This window comes from Chelonia mydas, chromosome 2, assembly GCF_015237465.2.
Source record: "Chelonia mydas isolate rCheMyd1 chromosome 2, rCheMyd1.pri.v2, whole genome shotgun sequence".
In the NCBI taxonomy this organism is placed as follows: domain Eukaryota; kingdom Metazoa; phylum Chordata; order Testudines; family Cheloniidae; genus Chelonia; species Chelonia mydas.
The window spans coordinates 173,153,647-173,179,915 of record NC_057850.1 but is presented as its reverse complement, the minus strand read 5'-3'; the positions used below and the strand labels follow the sequence as shown (position 1 = coordinate 173,179,915).

General features: G+C 43.1%; 1 protein-coding gene across 7 annotated transcripts in view; it reads left to right on the top strand.

The window, feature by feature from the left end:
- The first annotated feature begins 20,325 nt into the window (after window positions 1–20,325).
- The window catches only part of STARD3NL (STARD3 N-terminal like), a 42,163-nt gene continuing 36,219 nt past the window's right edge, over window positions 20,326–26,269 (top strand). The window contains exon 1 of one of the 7 annotated variants that reach the window (XM_043540578.1): window positions 20,326–20,460. The gene's annotated coding sequence lies outside the window, so the exon portion shown is untranslated. Of the gene's footprint in view, window positions 20,461–20,663; window positions 21,035–26,269 lie in introns of those variants that run through there. The other 6 variants (XM_043540575.1, XM_043540579.1, XM_043540576.1 and 3 more) reach the window with 6 other exon arrangements.

The following is a 26,269-nucleotide window of genomic DNA, read 5'->3' as shown; positions in this document are numbered from 1 at the left end:
AAGAACAAATGGATATAAACTGGTCATTGGGAAGTTTAGACTTGAAATTAGACGAAGGTTTCTAACCATCAGAGGAGTGAAGTTTTGGAATAGCCTTCCAAGGGAAGCAGTGGGGGCAAAAGATCTATCTGGCTTTAAGATTAAACTCAATAAGTTTATGGAGGAGATGGTATGATGGGATAACATGGTTTTGGTAATTAAATATTCATGGTAAATAGGCCCAATGGCCTGTGATGGGATATTAGATGGGGTGGGATCTGAGTTACCCAGGAAAGAATTTTCTGTAGTATCTGGCTGATGAATCTTGCCCATATGCTCAGGGTTTAGCTGATTGCCATATTTGGGGTCGGGAAGGAATTTTCTTCCAGGGCAGATTGGAAGAGGCCCTGCAGGTTTTTCGTCTTCCTCTGTAGCATGGGGCACTGGTCACTTGCTGGAGGATTCTCTGCTCCTTGAAGTCTTTAAACTACGATTTGAGGACTTCAATAGCACAGATATAGGTGTGAGGTTTTTTGCAGGAGTGGGTGGGTGAAATTCTGTGGCCTGTGTTGTGCAGGAGGTCAGACTAGATGATCATAATGGTCCCTTCTGACCTAAATATCTATGAATCTATGAATCCCAGGCTGAGGAAGTCTCCTGTTACGCTGCTGCTTATGTAAACTTTTTTTAATTTCTGGTAATAGGGCCTGATCCAAAACCCACTGAAGTAAGTGAAAAGACTCCCTCTGACTTGGTTTTGGATCAGGCATGCAATTTTTAATCTCTTGAGGACACGCCTTGTTTAGACTGCACACAGGCATTTGTTTGTTTCCACTGAAACATTCCACCAGTCTCAGTTGCCTTTAGCTAAAACTGTTGTTTCTTGGGGCTGTGTTGTTTTCCACATTCCCAAATCCAGAGTGCAGTGAAGAGGATACCAGAGAGTATTGGGGAGGCAACACACAGTTCCCCAAGCGCAGTGATGAGCGGGCTAGCCAGTGGAGCCATCTTTTTGTTGACCAACCAACCTAAGAGGGGCTGCACGAATGGATGAATAATCTCTTTAATGTTTTGATCCTGCCAGGCACACAAGGGATAATGCAAGACTATAGAAGACCCCCCACCAATGCAAATCCCCAGTTGTGCCCAGTATGGAAGAGGACACACATACCTACAGAAGTGGTCTGTATACACCCAGTTTTGCTGCTAAGCTTCTTGGACTGTGACTTTGCATCTGCTGGCTGCAATCACTATCTTGGTCATGCTTCCATGCACCTCCTTCACTGCATGGCCTGATGGAGCCCCACATTGTGTCCCATGGAGACCACAGCATGGGCTTCACAAGACCCCTGTAAAGAACTCACCATATGCCATCTTCTACCTGCTCAGCCTAGGGATCTCCAGCACAGTCGACAGTTGGAAAGGGTTTTGAAGGCCACTGCTGGTCCTGCTGGTGTCTGTGTGCTACCTGGAATTTAACCAAGACTGCACTGCCAAATCCTACCACTTTGTTGTTTAACATTGCAGACATCCCCACTCAAAGATGGACACACTGAGGGTGATATTGCCACATCAGCCAGTGTCTGAATATTTCCTGTCTGCTCCCACCATATTCGAGGACAATCTTTATGTTCTCATAATCATGTTCACCAGTGTTTTGGTCTCAGCTCCAGACCAATTGATTGCCCTTTGATAACATTGTTAGAGTCCCCTGGATGTCCATCACCCTTGGAAATCACTCTTCCATTGTTTGGGAGATTTGCTAGCTCAGGCAGAACAACGATGTGGCAAGCTTTGATGCTTTTCCCCTATGTCTCCTAACCCAGGAGCATTCCCAAGGGGTGGTGATCCTCCTTTTCCAACCATGCTGTAATATCACCAAAAAAGGGCACAGCAGGAGTAGGTCCAATAGCTTGGCCTCAAACGGGTACCCTGTCCTACCTAGGTTAACTCATGGTCAACAACCACCTTACAGATATCATGACAGTGGTCACAGGTGATGCATTTGCAGAAGGATGGATGGAGTCTGCTAAACTCATCCCCACTGGAACACTGAGCACTTCCCCATTATGTCTGTCTTCCACTGACAGATGATCAGTGACACTGAAGGTGCCTCGACAGCAATATGTGTCATCTGTTTGCTTTCTTCCCCTTTAGGAGGCTGGTGCTGGCAAGTGAACATGTGTGCAGCTTGGCTCACAGGAGAGCCAGGTAGCTGATATTAAGAACAGCATTTTTTAAATGTGATTCCACAGCCTGTGTCAGGCTGGAGGGTGTCTTTGGATGCAGCTGGGGAAGGTGTGCCTCTTGGTGTGATAGCAACATATGTGATCTCCACAATATGGCTCACCTTTGGGACCTGTCTTGGGAGAAGGAGGGCCTTGTCTAGGAGCCTGTGGCTGGAGAGAATGGCCAGGTTATGGACATGAATCAGCAGGGCAGGGAACTGACAGCATGTGACTTAGTTACTTCACCTGACCCCATCTTATCTTTGGTGTGCCTGTGCACTGGGGTTACCTCACTTATTACAGGAGGGATTTTTATGGGTGAAGGTCAATTTGAAGGGATGTGGCTGGGGAAGTGGTGGGTCTGCGTATATGCAGTGGCTCCCTGTTAGCCGATGGCCAAGGATGTTTGGTGAGGTGCCAGCTACGCCCGTTTTATACCATCCGTGACTTTAACCGCTAGGACGCACTGTCCCTTCGCGGCGGGCAGCCCGGGCTAGGCTGACGGATGCCCCAAGGTCCTAACCACCCGTGACTTTAACTGCTAGAGCTCAGAGCTCCTTCGCAGCGGGCAGTCAACACTGACTGACAGGTGCCCCAATGGCAGCACTAAGAGCCTCTCCACACCCGTGATTTTACTGCTAGAGCTCAGAGCTCCTTCGCAGCGGGCAGTCAGGATTGACTGACAGGTGCCCCAAGAGTTTGCCCCGTGGAGGCGGCACAACTCAACGCTAGGCTCTTAGTACTCTCACCTAATGGCCAGGCTTTATAGCCAAAACGGCTGAGGTTCTTTAATTGTGTTGGCTGCTTTACAGTAAACCAGAGAAACAAGTCAGGCTTATGCACAAATGGTTACCAAAATTTATTAAACTAGATTCTAATCATGTGGTTACAAAATTGCTAGTGCCTACTTATTTAAATGTAGAGATGTTACACACACACAAACAAGTTACAAAACTGAAGCCACAATCCCAAAGAAAGAAAACAAAGTATATAGAGCTCTATTTCAAAATATGTGTACACTAAAGATAGGAGATCAGGTGTGGGTGCTTCTTACCCTCCTTGCATCTCTCGATTCCAGCGGTGCCAAGCCAGGATCGGTCACTCAATTCCGCGGAAAGACGAATAAGGGACAAGGCTTAGGGACCCTCTTAGCTGCAGAAGCCTTGGGAGGCTGTCACTTATCTGACCAGCAGATAGATAGTGAAAAGCACTCAAAAATCATGGTGCTGTAGGTCCCCTACTTATACCTCTGTACTCCTTTATTCTCTTTCTCCTTTCTTATGCCAAATTGGGGCTGGTCTGTCTGGGTGACGCCAGCTCTCGCAAGAGTAGTTCACACTTGCAAGGGAGAGAAACAATAAGTTTCGACTACCGGACATTCCTTTTATTAGGGTAAATATTTTCCCACCTAGGATGTTGGTGTGTGTGCATCATGCTATTTAGTAGGGGCTAAGAGCCATGTCTGTCACAGCGCCTCTGCCTGCTGTGAGCCTAATCGTTGTATATGTTCCCAGAGGCACATTGTAGCAGCACACCTGTGCTTCTCACAGCTTCAAAGGCTGTGCTGGAATTTATGTTGAGTGCCCTGTTGTTTTGGCTCCCGTGTGTTCCCAGCAATGCTGGTCTGAGAGGGGGGGCTGTCTGTCTGGCTACACTCCCCCCTAGTCAGCACTCACTCATTCGTGCATTTGCCCCATTGCTTATCTTCCGGATTCTCTTTTATGGTGACGTCCCAGCCTAGGGTAGGGAGCGGGCTGTGTTCCCTTCCTGTGCATCAGTCTGCCATCTCCAGCTCTGGATGCAGGTCAGGTTGGCATCTATAGTCGTGAACTAGACTCCCTGGTGTCCTTTTATCCACCGCCGTTCTGACATGACAGCCGCTTCCAGTCCTACCTCAGTCCTACCCTAATGTGCGGATAAAGCTACAGCACAGTGCTGCAAAGTGGGTACAGGAGTGAGTGGGGTGGGGACAACGGGTATGTGAACTTACCTCTCCACAACCAGCAGGTGCAGGGTCTCATCCAGGGGACCAGGGGTTTTGTCCCACCGCTGTTGAGATTTGTTTTCCTTCTGTATTATATCTGTGGGCTCAGCCCACTCCATGGCCTGGAGTGATGCTATTGCTGGTTGGCCATTGTTTTTAGTCAAAAAAGCTAACAGAAAGTTAGGAGCCGTTAGGAGAAGGATAAATAATAAGAGAGTAAATATCTTAATGCCACTGTATAAATCCATGGTACGTCTACCCCTTGAATACTTTGTGCATTTCTGGGCACCCCATTTCAAAAAAGATATATTAGAAATGGAAAAGGTATAGAGAAGGGCAACAAAAATGATTAAGGGTATTGAACAGCTTCCATAGGAGGAGAGATTAAAAAGACTGTGACTTTTCAGCTTGGAAAAGAGATGACTAAGGGGCGGAAGATGATAGAGGTCTATAAAATCATGACTGATGCGGAGAAAGTAAATCAGGAAGTGTTATTTACTCCTTTTCATAACACAAGATCTAGAGGTCACCAAATGAAATTAATAGGGAACAGGTTTAAAACAAACAAAAGGAAGTATTTCTTCACATAATGCACTGTCAACCTGTGGAACTCTTTGCCAGAGGATGTTGTGAAGGCCAAAACTATAACTAGATTCAAAAAAGAATTACGTAAGTTTCATGGAAGATAGGTCCAATCAGTGACTACTAGCCAAGATAGTCAGGGATGCAATCTCATGCTCTGGGTGACCCTGCACCTCTGACTGCCAGATGCTGTGAATGGGTAACAGGGGATGGATCACTTGATGATTGCCTGTTCTGTTCATTCCCTGTGAAGCATCTGGTATTGGCCACTGCTGGAAGATATGCTACTGGGCTTGATGGACCATTGGTCTGACCCAGTATGGCCATTCTTAAGTTAAACTTAAGTGAGCTCCCTGCAATTTCTCAACCACTTGGCTTTTCTGAAGGTTTCTCATGTTCCCTGAGACTTCTAGACATTAACTGTTATCCAAACTGTGCAATATTCACTGTTTCAAAGTGAGAACAACAACAAAAATTGGTTACCTACCTTTCTGTAAGTGTTGTTTTTCAAGATGAGTTGCACATGTCCATTCCACTGTAGGTGTGTGCGTGCCTCGTGCAGTACCCATCAGGGTGGTCTGAGTGCCCTCTGTTGCCATGTGCCACTGTGTGCTGGTAGAAGAGGGTGGAGCCATCCCTGACCCCTCTTAGTTCCTTTGTACTGGATAGACTACAATAGAGAAGGGAACGTGAGTGGGTTGTGGAGTTGACATGAGCAACACATCTCAAAGAATGACAGTAACAGGAAGGTAGGTAACTGTTTTTCTTCTTTGAGTGCTTACTCACGTCCATTCCACTGTAGGTGATTCAGAAGCAGACAAATATGGAGATAGACTCAGAGTCTGCATGAACAGTGATTGTAAGACAACCCATCCAAAGCTGCCATCGTCCCTGGACCGATGGGAAATGGCATAATGTGAAGCAAAAGTGTGGACAGATGCTGCTTTACAAATGTCTATAATAGGTACTTGCACCAAGAAAGCCGCTGATGTTGCCGGCACTCTAGTATAATGCAACAATGCCCTAGTTGGTGGGGTTATATTAGCCAACTGGCTGCATAAACAAATGCACAAAGAGATCTAGGATTAAATCCTTTGGGTAAACACTGATCTGCAATTGCAATAAACAGTGGAGTAGAGGGCCTAAGTGACTTAGCATAATCTCGATGGAAAGCTAGAGCTCTTCTCACCTCTTGCAAATGCAGTCTCTCCTCATCTCTATGAGCATGAGATTTCAGAAAAAAAGTTGGCAAATAGAGTGCCTCATTAACATGAAAATTAGAGACTATCTTAGTAAGAAATTTTGGGTGAGGAAAAAGATAAACCTTATCCTTATGGAAAACTGTATAGGGAGGGTCAGACACTAGGGCTTTTAACTCTCCCACCCTTCTGGCTGAAGTAGTGGCCACTAGATATGCTACCTTCAAAGAGAGGTGCAGCAGAGGGCGAGTTGCAAGGGGTTCAAAAGGTGGTCCCATCAGTTTTGCCAGGACCAAGTTCAAAATCCCAGGAGGGATGGGATCTTGCATGTGTGAATACAATCTGACCAAACCCTTTAGTAATCTGATGATGATCTACTATCCACCAAGATGTGGAAGACCAAAATAGCTGCCAGATTCACTCTCATAGTGCTAAAAGCCAAAGTCTTTTTTTTATTTTAATATAGAAAATAGCCAGTATGAGGTCCAGGGATGCCCACTCCGGAAATATGCCTTTCTGATGGGACCAAATGGAGAAACGCTTCCACTTAGTCAGGTAAGTGCTCCTCATTGAGGGTTTTCTGTCATTCAGAAGCACTTTCTGAATGTCCTTTGTACAGGATCTCAAATGGTGTTAACCACGAAGCATCCACGCTGTCAGATGGAGGGCTCTGAGGAGCTGGCGACTGTGGTCCTGGGAAATGACATCTGGATCCAACAAGAGAGACAGCAGAGGCTTGATTGAGAAGGCTAGTAGGGTTGAGTACCAGTGATGATGAGGCCACATTGGTACTAGAAGGATGAGGTGAGCATGGTCTTGTTTGCTTTGAACAAGACTGTAGTTAGGAAAGGAATCGGCGGGAAGGTCAACAAGAGGAGCTTCTTCCAGGATAAGAAAAAAACATTTGTCAGTGTGCCTGGGCTGAGACCTCTCCAGGAACAAAACTAAGGGCATTTTCTGTTGGTCTTTGCTGCAAACAGGTCCAAGGACACTGCTGAGGGAAAAATTTCTCCAACTGTATACAAGGTGTGTAGGCACCTACAGTGGAATGGACATATGCAAACATTCTAAGATGTAACGATAACCAGTTCTTCAAAAATTCTGTATTAATCCTGTTTCTCTCATTCATTGTTAGAAGTGAAACAATTACTACCTTCATTTTCTGTTGTTCAAATAATACCAGCCACTAGATGGTGCAGGGGCCAGATGATAGCCTCTAAATTTCATTATCTCTGTTACTTTATGTAGAAGTCTCTGATTTCATGGCATCCAGGCGAATCCTATTAAATGGCAAAAATAGCATGTTAGTTAACTTTAAACTTTGCACTACTATAAAACATGCTGAGCAGTGCTACGCAGATACAGCATTGAATATTAAGTAACTATCATTGCTGTGATCCCTGTGAATGTTTCTTCAAGATGACAGTCTTATTTCTATCTAACTCCTCAATGGATTATTAGAGTATTGCATTGCAGTTCCACTTTGTCAGTCTCTTACCACTTGGTGTGCGAATACTTGTGTTATACACATTTTTTAGCTCTTCGGTAGCATTGTTCATCCATCAATATCAAAGCACTTTGCAAAGGAGAAAAAGGATCAGTGCTCCCCATTTTACAGCTGGGGAAACAGGCAGAAGTGCAAGTCACTCAGCAGGTCAGTGCCAGAGTTTTTAGAATATAACCCAAGTCCCCTGATTCCAAGTCCTGGAGTCTGTCCACTGTACAACACTACCCTGCCCATTTTATGAGAAGAATGTACCTGCAGCCCCATCATTAAGGTTACAACACAGTTCCTGTTTAAAGCTGAATCTTCAAACCTGTGTAAAATCAATATATAAGGTTGGAGCACCTTGAATACTGGTATGCCAGTTAGGAGCCCAGGCAGGGTATGAGGTGCAAATATCCGCTCATTTGATTAAGAAGTTCTCTTAAGACAGCCCTCATTCTATGAACTGTTTTTAAAATTTGTAAAGTCTTCTAATGTGTTTTGCTCAGAGACAGGGAAGAGCAGGAGGGAAACATTGCTGGAATGCTTCCAGGGAGATCCAGCACACAGTACTCAGAACAGGCCGCTGGGGCCGGTATTGGAGGGCCTGCCTGACCCACTCACTTTCTGCAAGGTATATGTGTATGAGAGGGGAGCATGGGAGAATAAGTGTGATCATGGGTGGTGTTGGCAGCATACTCAGAGCAGGGTGAGCTCCCTGAGTGCTGGAGTGCCTCAGCTTTGTCAGGCTGCCTGCTCCTTTGTGATCTCATAACGTGAGCTGGACAAATCACTAGACATCTTATACAGACAGAATACATAAACTGGTAATTTAGTAAAAAGACATGATGCTGCATTAGTGGAGAATATTACAACTGAGTGAGTGCTAAGAAGACACGAGGCTGAAGACCAATGTATTAACAGCTTGAACAGATTTTATTCCCAAGTAGTGAATAGTTTGTTCTTTGGCCATCATATCATTTTGGGGAGCTTGTTGCTAAATTTAGAAAGGTTGTCATAAATTAATGTTTTTAACTACTACTGGATTCTGAAGTCTGTATGACTTCTGAACTTCTGTGTGTAGAGGGAAGTTCTTTGATGTGGATAAGGCTCAGCTGACATCCACATTGACATTGAATCTGGGCTGTGAACCAATAAAAATGTCAATGCAGTAATGTCATACTGCTTGCTAGGGGATGCAATTAATAACCTGTGTGCCAAACTGTATTAGCCCTCTAGCTAATCATATTGCTTGCGTACTTGTATCCATTTTTCTATGATAGGATGAGAATTGAAAAGACAGTAAATATATTTGCAAATTGATGTAAGAATACAGCTGAAGAGGTCGCATATTCATGTTAGACCGTGTGATTCTCTCATGAATTTTGTTTAGGCCAAGCATACTGTGTCTGTGTTTGTTTTTAGTATGTTAAAACACACTCTCCAGACTGATCATTGTTTCAATATTTGATAGGCAGAAACTAAGGCCCATTCAAAGGCATGTAAGGTGGTGTGTGTTACAACTTACTTACTCATGTGTAAGAGTCTAAGCTGGGTGTAATTTATACAGAAGAAAGTGTATTGGTGTTAAAAAGAAAGTGTAAGAAGTCAAAGTGGAGACTGACCTCCATTAACTTACACATTGTTACACCCTTCTGTTAGCTTCTTTTTTTCCATGTTCCTTTGTGTTGCCTCTGTATTTGGGTTACATCGGATTAGACTATTGTTTTCAGTTAAACTTTTTTGCAGTCCAAATACAAAGTTGTTGTGTAAAAGCAGTGTGGCAAGGCACCTTCTCGGTCTCACCAGCCTCAGCTGTTTTTAGCCTTAGTGAGACGGGCTTGGGGTAAAACAGTCCCTCTTTGCTGCACAGGGGCAGTCCGCTCCTTCTCTCAGCCAGTCTTTTAGGTTGGTTTTTCTCCCTTATAGGAGGGAATGCAGCCTCCCTTCCTGGTGAGGCTTGCTATCTTGCTGTTCCTCCCCTACTGGCAGCTTGACTCCCCCACTGCGCAGGGTTTAAAAAGCTCTCATGCAGCCCTTAGTTGGAATCAGCTGATCCTAATTGCCCTCAGGTAATTCCCTCTCATCTGATCCTAACTGATCTCTGGTAACCCCTTCTCAGATGAACCTGCTTGACCTATAGTCACCCCTCCTCAGTTGATAGGGAGGAGGGCCTTTTACCCTTCTGGGACTGTTTTCTACCCCACCCTTACAGCTGTCTGTCCTGAGTTTATCACAGCAGGTATAAACTGTGTGTTAGTAAGTGTCTGAGTGAGCCTTAAGTAAATAAATCCATGTATTCATGACTGAATATCGGTGATAGCATAGCAGAAATTTTAGAAGCTTTCATGATCCATCGCTCACTTTGAGCATGCTGCAGCTGACCTTCCAGTGATCTGCCACTCACCATACATCCATCTCCTCTCTGGTTGTCTTCTACTATGATGAACATCCACCATTCCTGCACGATAACTTTCTCAAGGTTATTTCCATCTCTATGCCTAATGTGGCCAAAGTACATAAATTTGTATCTGTTTTTCTCCAACATCAAGGTTTGCTTCTCTTCAATACTATTTCTAACGTAGGCATTTGTCTTTTTTTTTCCATCCAGGAAATATGCAAGAATCTTCACCAGCATCACCTTTCAAAAACTTCAGTTTTCTTCTTGTTGGCAGCATTAATGTCTCATGACTCCCATCCATAAATCACTATAGAAAAATTAGGCTTTTCACCAGTCACACTTTTGTACATTTTGAGAGGCCATAGCTAAGTTAGCCAACTCTAGTGTTCTTACGATTTCTTTGGAACAGCCTCCTGGGTTGTATATATATGATCTCAGATAATTAAATTCATCTGCTACTTCTACAGCTTGTCCAATAATCATAATGTCCACTAACATTCTGTTTTTCTTATAAATGTACATGCATTTTTTTTTGTTGCATGCAAGAACAGTTCATATTTCTCACTAACTGTTTTTACAGACTCCAACGTTTGTTACATTTCCTTGGCAGTTGTAGCAAAAGTGTTGTGTCATCAGCATATCTGAGGTCAGTTAAGAGGTATCTACCAATGGAGATCCCAGCTCCTTCCACTTTGTCAAAACCTTCCAAGGCTTGTCTCAGAATAAATTCTCTGTATATATTAAAGAGGTCTGGGGGACAAAATACACCCTTGTGTCTCACCCTGCCCAGTGGAAAACCACTCATTGTTTGCCCACATCGTGGTCTGGTGATAGCAGACTTGCAATGGATTCAATGAGATGCTTTGCAATCCCCATATTTTCTAGAATCCTCCAAGATGGTCATGTCAGATGATATTGAATGCTTTTGAGTTGTCAATGAAGCACATGATCAATGTATTTTTCAATGATGTAACAGTTGTGCTTTGGTCATATGTGATTGGCCCTCCCTAATCTTGCTAATGGCTTGTGATTGGCCTTCCTAATCTAAGCTTGCTGTGGTGGTAGTTCTGCTTTTAAACTTTATTTCATGCAATCCTGGATTATGTAGAGCAGAAATTTGCTGGTGTGCAATATCAGGGAGATAGTACAGTAGTTGCTTACTCTGTCTCCCTTCTTTAATAAGGGCAGAAAAATCCCTTTATCCAGTCCTCCAGCCAATTTCTAGTCAGCCATATATCACTACAAATTTTCCACATAAGAGCAGTACTGTGTTCATCAATTGCTTTTAACAATTCTGAAGGTATATTATCTACTTCTGGTGCTTTCACACCCTTCATTTTCATAATAGTGTGCCCTACTTCTCACAGGATTGATGGCTCAGATTCTATATGCTTTTGTCATTATGAGTGGCTTTGGCAAGGCACACAGAATGGCACAATAATCTCTCTATGTGTGTTTAATATCATCGCCCTCTGTGGGAACTCTGCCCTTGTGATCTTTTATAATGGTTTGATTGTGGGGAAAACCTTTTGGTAAGAAGTCTGACCACTGTGAATATATCTTTTGTATTTTTACTCTCTTTATAATTCTCAAGTTCCATATACTTTGGCCCTCATATATTCGCTCTTGTCTCATCTAGTCTGCCTATGAATCTGTCTGCTAATTTCATTATATTCTATCCTACGTTCTTCCATCTCCAGGCCATTCTGTTTCACCCTGCATAGTTTCTTCTGTTAGCTCAAACATCTTCTCAATTAACCATGGTGCAGTCCAACACTGACTTTTCAGAAGGTGTGCTTTGGCAGTTGCAAGTACGAGGGAGTGTAAGTCGATATAAAATACACATAAAGGGGCTAGAAATTGTAACATAATAAACACTGACAGATTCCTTTTGAAGTAATTTACGTTCACCTCTGAATTTGGCCTTTTGTGTTTGTTTTGCAGTTCCAGAGTCAAAAGGAATAAGTACAATGGAGTTTGTTGATGAGTATGTTGCATTGGTGGCAGCAACCATGGATCATACTAATTACATTTGCAATTAAGTCTGGCCATGGGATGGTGGCAATTTTATCATAGGTTTGCATAAATAACAAGTAAATAACCAAAATGTACTTTCTATTTCAAAATGCTTAATTTTCAGGAAAAATTTCCTTTCAAATAACGTAGCCCCTGGACAGAGAAGTGAATTCTTTCCCCACCTTCTACCCCAACTCCTCAAAAAACCTTTCAACTGTTCCTACTAGTTGCAAACCATCACTTTGAAAATTGTATTTCCATTTCAAAATTTTGTACATAATATTGTTACATATAGTCTCTGTTTTTCCAGTTTGCTTACATTGTACACTTGACAGCACTTTGGGGGAAATCTTGGCCCTACTTGATGTTATTGGCAAAGCTCCTGTTGTCTTCAGTAGGGCCTGGATTTTACACTTTGTGTTTAGTCATTTTCACTGTTTTGTTGATGGTCCATTGTAATTCCTGTTTTGTGCATTGTGCTGGGGCAGGGTAAAGTTCTCATGAATCTTTTAGCCTGGGCCCTTCAAGAAAATGCTTACCAGTAATAGTAGTAGCAAACATGAAACAGAAGGGTCAGCAGACAGGTGAGTGCCTAGACTGAAAGGGAGAGGGCTGGAGGAGTGGACCCAAACATGTTTGCTCTTGGTCCTACCCAAATACCCTTTAAACAGTACTGGAAAAATCAGGAAATATAATTGCAAGGGTTTTCTATAGAATAATTCATAATTAGAAATAAATTAATCTGAAAAATTATAAATTGATGGTGCCCCGTTAATTTAGAGTTTTGCTTCCTCCCCAAATAATCTCTGTGCTAATACTGAGTTGTTCACTGGAGGATATTAACATATTTGTATATTGTTTTGCCTTTTTTAAAGGTCCTATACAGGTATGAAGTTGTTGGATTCATCTGCATTGCTGGAAATAGTTTTGCCTGTTTCTATAGGCATGATTACAACGAACGTGGGCTTATTTTCTGAAACGACATCTTAGGATGCAAAAGGAGAGGATGGTGGAGTTAGTCTAATAATACAAGAGATTGTCTTGGAATTTACTCATAGAGCAAGAGTACCAGCTCACTTTGTTACTCATGCATTTTTCAGGCATATAAACATTAACAAATGTATTCAACTCTGAATAGTGAGAACTTGTTTCTTCACTTATTGCATTGAGAAGACTGCAGCCAAGAAATCAGTTATTCTCCAACCAACAATCAAATAATCATAATTGGCAAATGTTCTTGGAACTATTTTTCTCCATTAGAATGCACTTTTACTTGTAAAAGATTAAAAACAATATTTAAGATTTTGTTTTATGTTACCATTTTGCTAATGCTACATTATTGTTGATTGGCTTTGTTGTTTTCTAATGAAAATGTGCAGAAAACCATTTGTTTTATTGGAGGGGGTAGATATGTTTAGATGTGTTTAATAAACATGTCATTGTTTTTAGTAAATTCTGTTAGCTTTTGTGATAGTACTGAACAACAGACAAGTAAAGGCCTGGGCAGAGTTTAATGTTCTCCTATTGATACTTTTGAAACTACGTGTGTATGGCTCAGGTTATGGACATATGTACAGTATATACAAATAAAAAGAAGAGCTGTGAAAAAGGTCCTGTCTACACTACAAACAGAACAATGTTTAGTGTAACTGGATTGATAGTAGTAGTAAATATTTATATTATGGTATCATACTGTCTGGAGTGGCTCGTGACTGAGAATTCCTACCTTAGGGAGACTGTCAAAAGCAGGGCAGATACCTCAAACTGGTGGTATGTTCTATCATTCGATTTCAACAAACCAGTAACAAATGTGAACTCCTGAAGTATTATGATAATCTTATAATGGAGTCACAGACAATCCCCTTAGACATCTTGTCACTCAGGCAAGCTGGACTATGTGATAAATGGTCATTTACACAAAAAATCACAAGTATTCCAGGTTACGCCCTCTCCCAAGAGACCAGTCACTCACCCAGGTCGATTTGCGTGCTATATCTCGTACCAAAGACAATGCTGGTAGCCAATTGTGTACAAAACTAAGTAAAAGTGTATTAGCTAAGAAAAGGGAATGAGAGTTATTGAGAGGTTAAAGCAGGTGAAAATATATGTTCAGGTGAGTCACAGTCTATAATTCCAAATGGTAGCAGAGATGTAGTAATCTGCCAGTTTCCCAAAAGTCTCTCAGGGCTGGGGAGCTCCATCTTCTTGTTCAGTTATTCTGGCCTATTAGAATCCAAAAAGTCCAGAGATGAAGGGTATTTCCCTGTGTCCATACTTACAGTTTCTTCTCACAGAAAACAAGCTGACAGGGTGACCATCTACATAGGCTCTTTCTTTCTTTGGCAGAGACAGGAATAGATCATCACACACGATGATCACTTGCCTTCAAATGCACAAGAATTAGTACTTTCCTGTTAAAGTTCTTCATTTGTGTTACACAAGGCTTCTTTCTCGTTTGATGGGTTATTTAGTTACAGAGGACTACACAATCTAAATGTTTGCTATTACATTCTAACAGAATACACATAAGTGAAAACAATTCATGTAACATCCCATTACTTTTCATGAAGTTTAAAAACCAAATATATTTTTAGACATTTAACAATCATTTTGATCTATACTAATACACAAGTCAATCAGCCTGGCTTCCCACTATGCATTTGTAAGTGTTCAGTGAGGCCTGGAGCTTTGGCATGACCTGGCACCTGGTTTGCCAGCATCACATGTGGTAGCAGCTAAAGTCCCTAGTTGGGATTAGAGTTCACTGGGCTGGGTTGGGTTGTACAAACATATGTCTGTCGGACAAAGGTAGAGTTAATATGCTTTATCATGTGTATATACTGCAGTTTATTGATAGAGTTGACATGTTATTCTTATAAAAAGCACACGGAATCTTTTAAAGGGGATAAGGCAATACACCACTTTTATTGAGAGTACAGACGCTCCCCAACTTATGCAAGTGTACTGTTCTGGAATGCCTTGCGTAAGTCAAAATTTGCGTAAGTCGGAAAAATATCTCTGGCCATTACGCAAATAAATAAATAAATAAAATAACCCCCTCCTATTTCTAGCTTACTGAAGTTTTTCTGTAAACTTGGATTTGCATAAGTCTGGTTTGCGTAACCCTGGGAGCATCTGTAAAATTTAAGCATGCTTCTATTCACACACACACACACCCCAAAAGGTTCTGCAGCTGGATTTTATAGTTAACAGTCCTTAGTGTTGTTCGGTCAGTTTCAGTGGCCAGCTGAAACTGAACACGAGAAAGGGGAGCTGGGCCTCTGTTGAACGCATTTGAAGCTCCGACGTTGATGCAGAACGAACTCAAAGTCCCAGGGCATTACACCTTTCTTTTATAGTGATAAATTCCCATACAAGTCTCTGGAGCTTGCTGTGTTACACCGGAGCTGTTCAAGGTTGTTCCAATCAGCATTATTTGGGTTGTTACTGGGAGTTATCCGCAGTGTTTCTTATCTCGTCCCTCTGGCTCCACTCTTTATCTTGTCCTTGGGGTGTATGCCTTTGCTTTAGGGTCATCAGTCTGCCATCCGGGTGAAAGTTGGCGCCTCTCGACTCTTCCACTCCCTTCTTGACCATCTGGCCTAGCTGTCCTTTCTCAGTTAATTACCATACATTCTTCTCTCACACCAAACACTAAATAAGGCAATGACAGCCATAAAACTTGTATCCTTCTAAAAACAATCATTAACACAATCAGTAAAGAATAAACTCAGAACAATTTCTTCTTACTAATTCAAGGCTACAATTTCTTCTTCACCTTGATCACCTGGATCGAATGGTCTTCAGCTGTCGTTAAGACTGCGCCGATCACAAAAAGTCCGCCGTTCTTCTCACACTCTTGCCTTTCTTCTCCACGTTCGTCCAAAACACTTAACGATGTCATCTTCCCATCATCTTGGAGGTCGACCGGGTGGTCTTTTCTGTTCTCATGGATACCACTCAGCAATGATTGCGATCCACCTATTGTCCGTGAGCTGTGCTGTGTGGCCCGCGCATCGCATCTTGTTATGTCTGCTTTCCACGACAATACCTTTCACACCACTGTGTTCTCTGATCATTTCATTTGGGAAGTGATCCAGAAGGGAAATTCCCTACATACTTCGGTCCATTGCCCTTTCAGCTACCGACAGCTGCTGTTCTCTCTTCGTCAGTGGCCATGTTTCACTGCCATACAGCATGGCTGGCAGCACTGTTGAATTGAAGATATTTGTACGTGTGGTCATGTCGATTTTTCCTTTGAGGACATCCTTGATGGAATTAAATGCACACCATCCTGCCCGAATCCTTCGCGAGAGTTCTCCATTCAGGTCTTGGCGCATATTAACTTCTTGGCCCAAATATATGTACTGTTCCACTTCTTTGATTTCTTCTCCTGTTACCGTTATTTGGGCTTTTTGTAAGATGTCTGATCGCATGTATTTCGTTTTGCAGCAGTTCATTTTCAGGCCGAACTGACTGCTTTTCTTGTCGAGTCTTCATGGCATGCTCTGCAGTTGGTTGGTGCTTTTGGCAATTAGTACGATGTCATCCGCGAATCTGAAATGGGATAATCGTTCTCCATTTTATGTTCACACCACTCCTCCAGCTGATCTTGTTCATAACCATTTCGAGGCAGGCGGTGAATAGTTTTGGTGAAATTGTATCTCCTTGCTTTACACCTTTCTCGATTTGGGATGCAGAGGGAAGTTATGAGGAGAGTAATGTCTGTTGTACATCCAGTATTCGCTTCCTTCAACAAACTGATGTACTGCATGTTAATGCCCTTCTCTGCGAGCGCCTTTAATATTGCGTTAAACTCGACGCAATTGAAGGCCTTTTCATAGTCAATGAAAGCAACGCACAGTGGGAGTTTGTATTCCATCGCTCTTTCTAGGAGCTGGCTAAGGGTAAATATATGGTCAATCATGCTGAAATTTCTTCAAAACCCTGCCTGCTCTGTCGGCTGTTGTTCATCCAGAATCTGTGAGAGTCGGTTCGTTATCACCTTTGTAAAGAGCTTGTAGATGTGAGAGAGCAGGCATATAGGGCGGTAGATCTTAAGATTTTCTCGATCACCCTTCTTGTGCAGCAAGATGGTATTCGACTCCTTCCAGCTTGATGGTATTTTTCCTTCTTCAAGATATCTACTAAATCTTAAAGCAAGGGCCTTCCAAAGTTTTTTGCCTCCTGCAGAAATAATTTCTGACGTTATTCCATCTTTGCCTGGAGCTTTTCTCTTCTTCATCTGATGTAGTGCACTTCGGACTTCACTGATGATTGTTTGGGGGACGCGTTCTTCTGACTCTTGGAGCGTTGGGAAAGGGACGTTGGTTCTTGATTTGAACAGTTCTGTATAGAAGTCCTTGCAGACCTCCTCTATCCCTGCTCTGTTGATTACTGTCTCTCTGTCCTTGTTCTTCAATGCTGTTATGCTCAATCTATACTGTGTCAATTCCCACTTGCATGTCCTGAGGCTCTTGCGTGATTCAGCTTTTTTGAGGAGCTTTTCTTTCCGGAAGTTCTCAAAGTTGTCCTTCAGTTTTCACCATATAAGCTTGCACAGAATGGAGTACTTGAGGATGTTATCCAAGCTCCTTTTCGTGTTTCTCCGCTTCTCCAAGAAGTTTTTTGTTTCTTCAAGATTCTTCCTTTCACCTTCTTCAGCTTTTCAATTTCAGCTGCTTTTATGCAACTTCTCAGCTTGTCAGCAAAGAGACTATAGTCCTCGTCACACTTTTCTGTCTGGCTCCAGTCAAACCCAGAAATCGCTTTCTTCAGCTTTGCTTCATTGTATGTCTTCGGCCGCTGTTTCCTGTTTGCCATCTGTAACGCCTTCTTTTCCACCGCTTAGTCGAAAATCAACTTTGCTCTAAGCAGGCGATGGTCACTGGTGGTGTTGAAAGGCTGCACCACAGAGACGTCTTGAACTATGCGCCTTTTATTGACTAAAATATAGTCGATTTCATTCTTGCTCTTCGCGCTTGGCGCGATCCATGTCCACCTTCTTGCGGTCTTCTTTTCGTACCAGATGTTTGCCACGTAAAGTTCTTTCGTTTCTATCATCGCTACCAGCCTTACTCCTCTTTCATTCCTTTCACCCCTGCCATATCTCCCTATGAACTTTTCGCCAGCTTTCCCTCGCCCGACCTTGGCATTGAAATCTCCCATCGTGACGGTGTAAATGGACTTTTGCGCGAGGGGTCTTTCGAGCTCTCGGTAGAATTCTTCCACTTCTTACAATTTCTTCTTACTAATTCAAAGCTAGCAAAATGGAGTACAATTTTACTTGAGACAGTTTTTTCCCATTAGGCTTTTGCTTACAGACACATCATTTTATGCGAGGACTTAGCTGTCTAAGGATTGCATAGATATAATAATACCTATATCGTGCTTATCGGTAGATCTCAAAGTGCTTTACTAAGAATGTCAGTATCATTATCCCTATTTTACATGTACTAGTTGCAGTGGTGCAGGAGTTATTTTGGCACTGATATATTCAAACCCCAGTTACTTATTCAGTAAGCCTTTGAACTGTGGAGGTATGTGCTGCACAGAAATCGAATGTGGAGTGAGAGAACACAATATAGGTCAGGACAGGAACCCTTTAAGGATTTCAGAAGATGAATTACTGAGGTGACCCAAGAGACATTTAGATATATATTGATTTTCAAATCCCAGTTGTTCAAATAACAAAGCAATTGCATAAAGAAGGATGGGCTGTTAAAGAACAGTATTTTGTACAGAAAAATAGCATTGGCAGGAGTGTCATTTCTTAGCTGATTCTTAGACAATTAGGCTAACTTAAAAATTTGTAGACACGTTTCTTAAGGTTCAAGCGAACACCTCTTATATATTTCAAAGACTGAAATGTAACTACATGAAAAAAATAGACCAGCCTGACTTTTTTTTAATGGAATTCCACTTTACAATCTTTTATTTATGTTGCAAAAATCATACATTTGAACAACTATGTGTATCACTTTGCCTGACCAGTTCCTGAAAACAAAATTATCTGAGCAAATGCTTCTTATTAGACAAGTCGCAGAATATTAGACACTAATAAGAGATGTTAACTAATATACAGCTATAGATATAGGATGAGTGGCCACTAGACTTGGAGACACCTGAGAACTATTTTATTTATACATACTCAATTCTTAGTTCCCTATTCAAATCAAATCAGGAATTTGTGCAGTGCGAGGTAGTGGAGGGGCATGGGATGGTTTTCTCATTGGTTACAGCAGATCTGGAAGGTGATGCTATGGCACTGTATGTGGCAGATTGGGAGGGGCCACTTTGGCAGCATGAGGAGTAGAACTGGGGTGGTGTATCAGCAACTTGTGGGGCACATTTGTGTCTTGGATTATACATAATTTAAGGCCCTTCATTTTTGGTTTTTATTTTGTGTCCTGGGAATGTCACTGTTTAAAAAACAGGTGAAAAATCAGTAAAAACTGAAAATGCAGGGCCAGTGTTTGGGGTGTGTTAGGGATGTCTGCTACTCATGGGAGGTGGCATGAGGGAGCCTTCCGTTGCCTACAAGCCTATTGCTGCAGTGGCCGGGTGATCTTGGCTGCTGGGACTCATCTCCCTCCCCCACTGCACTGGGGAAAGCCGACACAGCTGTGCTGAAGGGCTGGGGTCAGGAGAGGCATCTGTCGGGCAGGGAAAGCAGATGGTGGCAATCACCTGCCTCTCTGCTCCTCTCATTCCCCCACACCCAGCAGCCATCCACTGGCAGTGACCCTCCTCTGCTCAGGCCTGCTGTGCTGTCGGCCAGGGCCTGTGTGAGGCTGATGGAGGTCTGGGTTGGTTTGCCAATTTTGGTTGGATGCATCCTTGGAGGTTTCAGCAAATGACGTAGTCTTTAATTAAAGATTCATTTTTAATTCCTGGAGACTCCAGAGCAAATACTGGAGGACTGGCAACCCTAGGTCTGGGGTGTTCCTGCACTTGCCAAATTCAGGTTAAAATCTGACGACCTGGTTTTTCAAAAATCTGGTAATGGGGGGGGGGGGGGGGCAGGAAATGGGCAGACATCGACACTTAAGGGTTGCGTAACCGACCGCACTCGCGCAGCAGAGCAAGGGGCCTAAATGGTGACAATTAGATGCTGGGCTCGAGATGTTCAGTTTCAGCCGTCGATGGGGTGCTGATAACCCATCTCCTTCTAAAATGGAGCTTGGTCCCTGTGGGAGGGCGGCTCTTGTGGCTGGGTTGCCGGCGACAGCAGGGACGTGATGACCCACACGCCCGCCCCGCCCCCTGGACGCCTCGGTCCCTCTGAGCCAGTAACGCCTCCTCAGTGACCTGCCCCCAACCCCCCGCCCCGGCCCAACGCGGCCAAGGGAGGAGGAAGCCCCGCCCCCTGCCCTATGAGCCCCGCCCATGCTCCGCTCGGGGGCCCCCCCCTCCCCATTCGCTGCCGACGCGGGCTCCGCCCCCTGCCGCTCTCGTCACTGTGTGTGTGGCAGTTGCCAGGCCGCGCGGCGGCGTCTGTTAGTGCGCGGCCCCGTACAGCCGCCCCCCCTCAGCCGGGGCCGCTCCTTGCCACAGCGGCGCGGCCCCGCCCCCGCCCGGCTGAGGTAAGGCCCCCCCTCCACCCCCATGGGCTCGCCTGTGGGCTCAGATCCCGCTCTTCCGCTCCCCTCCCCCCCCACCGCTGGCCAGCCCCCTGCTCCCCCCCCCCCCGGGTGACTAGATCCCTTCGCGCCCCTCACTGATCTGCCCCCGCCCCGCCCCCTGGGGGCCTCGGCCTGTCTTACCCGCCCCCTCCGGGCCCCGGGGACGCTTCGCGGCCTATCCAGGAGCTGAGGCCCCTTAGGCTGTGAGGGTCGGGCAGGCCCAGGCCCGGCTGTGCGGTGGGGCTCGATCGGGTCCCAGCCCCCGGCCGCTCCGGGGTCGGGGTGGGCCGCCCCGGGCCTTGGCCCGCTCCGCCCGCCTGCCTGCAAGGGGAGCTGTGACAGGCGGGGGCGGGGGTCCGCCACTCCTGGGGCCTGGGTGGTTGGGTAGCTTGGTTGGGGCTGTTTCATTTTTGTGTCCATTCAAAGTCAGGCTGGCGGCGGGGGGTGCAGCAGCAGCAGCTTTAAGAAGGTGTCATTGAAGTGTCAGTGACCCATCCCCTGCTTTTTGCCTCGGGGCGTTTCTATGGGAGAGCAGGTAGGCTTTGAATCAGCGTTGAATAAAGGAGGGGCCAGTCCGCTCATCAAAGTAGAGGTTCCTCTAGAAACCTCCAGCGCTGTGCCCTGCATTCGCTGAAACATCTGTTATATGTGCAGATCAGTCATAGCTGGTTTTCGTGCTGTACAACTGAAGCTTACGGGGCTTTTTTTCCAGGGGATGTCAGCAGGGGAGGTGGAAACTTCCTAAAATTGGTGAAGCCACCAGTGCCTGAACTGCCCCTTCCCCTCCAAGGCCCCGCTTCTGTGCTGCCCCTTTCCCCCTGTGGCCCCGGTCACCCTCACAGACAGTAAAAAGTGGGAGGGCCCTAGCACCCCCCCCCCCCCCCGCGTTCCGGCGCCCCTGGATGTCAATTTAATACCACCCAATCCTCGCTAGAACGTGGGATTTGGGATCCATGTGCAGTACCGTGTTAAAATGAATTGCAATTAATGTAATTAAATTTGGGATCCATGGCCATGACTGCATTATATGCGAATTTGCGCTATATAGACATGCGTTCTAGCGAGGGGCCAGTGTATGGTGGTTCTCAACCTGCTGGCCACTTGCAGCCCAATCAGCACGCAGCTGCAGACCATGTGACATCCTCAGGCTCATATAGGTAGTATATTTATTGTGTGGATGTGATAGAGAGCTGCATTTGTGGCCCACAATGGTAAATCGGTTGAGAACCACTGGTTTAACAAATGGCCTGACATATACAACGCCACAGGAATTCTGTATCTCAGTGTATTGTCTCTGAAAACAGCGAAAACAAATTAATGTGGGCAACTCTTCGATTTTCCCTACAGTGTGATCATATAAAGTGAATAATTCTAATGTCAAACTACACCCATTTAATAGTTACGTGAATTGCTGAGAGATGCTTTCTCATCTCAACATCAGGAAAGTTCAAAATTGTTTCAGAAGTAGGTTGTCAGTTGAGCTATACAGAGCTGAACATAAATTTCAATTAACTTATACCAGTGAATCGAAAAAAGAGGAGGTCTGTATGTTTGGGTTTTTTTTTTTTTTTTTACCAGCAACATTTGTCAACTGTCTACTTTCTGACAGCCATGTTCAAGTGAATACACTGATTGAATTGAGTGTGGATGGTTGGTAACCTTTATCCTTGAAGAAAATTTAAAATAAAGTATTTATATTACTGAGCTAGAAGCATAGATTAATGCACTGTCTGTGCATTGAATGGTGGTTAAGCATTTGAGTTGCCATCCATTTTAATATTTATATATTATATCTTTGCTTTCATTTTTCATCATAAATGTCTCTCTGTATTTAACTTTTTCACTTTGGAGGTGGGGAGCAGACATAATGCCAAGATTTAATCAATAGTAAAAGCAATCTTTTTTTACTCTTACTGGAACACTGAAACATATGTATTGGTAGTGCTGGAGGTGGAATGCTTGACTAGATGGACGAGTGGTCTGTCCTGGTATTACTGTTCCTTAGCTTGATGATAGGTTAGTGTTTGAAGAGTAAGTCAAGATAACTGAACTGTGTAACCTCTGTAGCTTTGAACTAGTCTTACATGGACTTGGAATTCATTTATCAGTGCAGTGGAATTAAATGTTGTCGTCTCCTTAACTTGGTGATGTATTCTAATTAGATTAAATCTCACGGAAGTTCTTGTCCCAACTTTCTGAAGTCCATTCTCTACCATTAACTAGGGCCATCAGCTAATTTGGAAACTAATATCTTTTTAGACTTGACTTTCCCACTTGAATTCTAGTGGTCTGCCTGGAAGTTTGATGTGTGATTTAACAACTTTATTTGTTGAAACGTTCTGTATAACTAGATCTGGTTTCTAGTGAGTGAGAGAACCTAGACCAGTGGTTCCCAAACTTTAACAACCTGTGAACCCTTTTCACTAAAATGTCAAGTTTCACGAACCCCCTCCTAAAAATTAATATTTCCATGGATTTTCTCCTTTACCTGAGTATAAATTATAAAAGCAGTGATCTTGGAACTATAAAAGACTATATATGTTTTTATGACATGTTTATTACACACTATTTATTATGAATTATTATTTAGCATTACAGTATTTTTATTACATCATGAAAACGGCAACACTCTTCCAAGATCTCACTTTTGTAGCTTGTACACTTTGAATAAGCCTGTTATAAGACAAGGCTCCTATGTTTCATCAAGGAGTATCAGATGTGAAACAGCATGAAGGTATTTAAGAAGCCAACTCAAAGAGTTCCTCCTACACAAGCATTCAGCTCTTGAGCAGTCCAGGCAAACAACGCACGTTACAACAAAGCTTAAACTTGTTCTTCATGATAATTTTAAAAACAATACTAGATGCCTATTTAATTTTAAAAACAGCAAAATATATCCACCTCCGTTTCCATTTCTTATAAGAAGTCTTGAAGTTTAAATCTCCACAGTGTGATAGATATGCTTGCTTTGATCTGCTTAGCTCTTGGAAGTCCAGGGGCCCTGGGCTGCTGGCCCCAGGCTCTGTCCGCCATTAGGGAATTTTTTCCTGAGAACCCCCTGTCACGGGGGTTCACGAATCCCAGTTTGGGAACCACTGACCTAGACATGACTTTTACTGTGGCAGTATGTTAAATTCACAATTAGGAATAAGAACAATTAAAATTATTTTTGAAAATTGAATTAAATATGTAAGAGATACTCTAGCAGGTTTTAAAAATCATCTGAGCAATAAATTTGTTGTAAAACTGCATAATCAAACATCATGCTTCTGTGCATCAGCTGATCACTGCAAGGTCGGGAAGGATTTTTCCCTATGGCAGCATTGCAAAAATAGCCAGGTACATTATTATTTGGGATGTGGTGATGGTGGTAATATCTTACTCTAAAGATCAGGCATAATCCTCTGCCAGGCACAGTGTACTCAATTTGTACCATTAGTTTTATCCGACATGGCAGATAGTCTGTTGTAAAGCTAACGTTGCCAGAAAATAAAAGGGGCTATCTTACAACTATGTTATTGTTAGGGATCTCTTTCATAGCTATAAAATATGACTTTAAGTGTGAAAATGCTTGTAAAAGCATATCGCATTTTAAAAGGACTCAGAATTTCTAAAATCAAATATTTCTTTAAAGGTTCTAAAGAATCCACAGGTATTCTTTGGTTTCCTGGAAAATGCATCTGACAGAGCCTGAGAGATTCCTTATACCCCTAAAATGTAATTCCTAGTGAATGTAAAAGTTGCTGTACTGAAGACTCCCTTAATCCTACTCAGGAAAATACAATTAAAGCCTCTTATGCCCACACAGTGTTTGGATGATAGCCTGGGGCTCCTAAATTTGAAGTAGTTCATGAGTACAGTCTCATGAATATCTGAAAGTAGGAATACAACTAACTTGGCTCACTAGGGGAAAAATACTGGTGGCTTATCTACATTCTGAGGAATATAGCCTGTCAGGTCAGCATGTGGTAGGGTATGTCTACACTACCCGCTGGATCGGCGGGCAGCGATCGATCCAGTGGGGATCGATTTATCACGTCTAGACTAGACACGATAAATCGACCCCTGAGTGTTCTCCCGTCGACTCCTGTACTCCAGCTCCACGAGAGCAGCAGTTGACTCACCACGGTAAAGATACCACAGTAAGTCGATCTAAGTACGTCGACTTCAGGTACGTTATTCACGTAGCTGAAGTTGTGTAACTTAGATCGCTTCCCCTCCCCCCAGTTTAGACCAGGGCGTAGTGATAGCAAAGAAAAATAGCTTTAGTTATAGAGAGGAAAGCTACTACTACTTTAATTTTTGCTAATTCATTGTGTGCACGTCAAGATTTTACTAATTAATATTTAACATTTAAAGCCTTAATGGACCATTTTCCTTAAAAGGACCAACTTGTTTCAACTGTGATTGGATGGATTGAAACTGATCATAGTCAGTCAAAAAGGAAGGTTTGGGAAAGAATAGGAGAGAGAGGTACTGCAGGAAACACAGGATTCTGGAATTCCTTCTTATTCACTAGAATGAAGTCTGTGGCATTTTTCTGCATAGACTGATTTGTTCGGTGCTTGTTATGAGCTTCATGAGTAGTTATTGCCTTATGTTGTCTGTATATTTTGAGAACCATAGGCTTATAAGGGGGAGCTAGCCAGGTAACCACCTCAAGCCTTCAATGGTTCTTGGCCCATGCTGCTTGTAAAAATATTTATAAAATAGATATTGACCCGTGCTCAGTATCTATTTTATAAATTTTATTTAAAGTCAAACTAAAATAAAATTGAGCAAACATATCACCAAACCTAAAAAAATAAAACACTATCAGATTAGAATCAAATCATGATAAAATCAAACATGTTATTCTCAGTATTAGATTGGGATCAAATAAATACCAAGAATAACCAGTCCTTGTGCATTCTCAGGAGTTGATGAAGGTGGCTGTCTTCTTGGTAATAAGCCCCAGCTAAAGAATTTTATCAAACTCCATCAGATCTATACTTTGAAAAGAGTTAAATATTGTAATAGTGAAAATAAATTGTCTGAACCTCAATGCCAATGATAAAGCTGCCTTCTTAGACTTAAGTTTTATTGTGGTGGCTAATCTTTCCTTCCTAACAGAAATATTATAATACAGACTTCAACAGAACATTCCCGATAAACAGAAGTTTAACAACTCTTATTTACCAGAAATTACATATGACAGTTTAGTCTCCGAGGACTTGTAAACATGGAACATGCTTTAATGTATATCTGTGTGATGGCATTGAGGTCTGTTTAACCTGGGGAACTTCTTTCCCCATGTGGACTTTATGGGTGCACTCTCACAGATGCATACACACAGTCATGCTCACGCCTCAAAAATAGAAAGGCTGGGATGACTCCCAGTGAATAAAAAACAAGCTGACAATAGGAAAAAAAATAATTAAGATAACAGGGTTTGTGAGCTCTTTACCTCCCACATTCTTCTAGATTCTTGTAGAACAGAAGAATCTGGAACTGCAGACGAGGAGCCAGACAGTGATCTCCTGGCACAGTGCTTATCACTCGTGGGCTTCCTTTGGATGCAGGGAAGGTTAGTCAAAGGCTGGTATAGGCTGTTTGTTGATGTTGTGACTTTCTCTCCCCAAGATGTTCAGCCTTGTTGATTCTGGAATATCAATCTTCCCTTAGATGCCTTATTAATTTGAAAGTCAAGGTTTCTCAGTCTTACCACTGATGCTTATGGTTTACAAATTTTGCTTGCTTCACCGTGCAACTCTTTCCTCCAAGGTCTTCA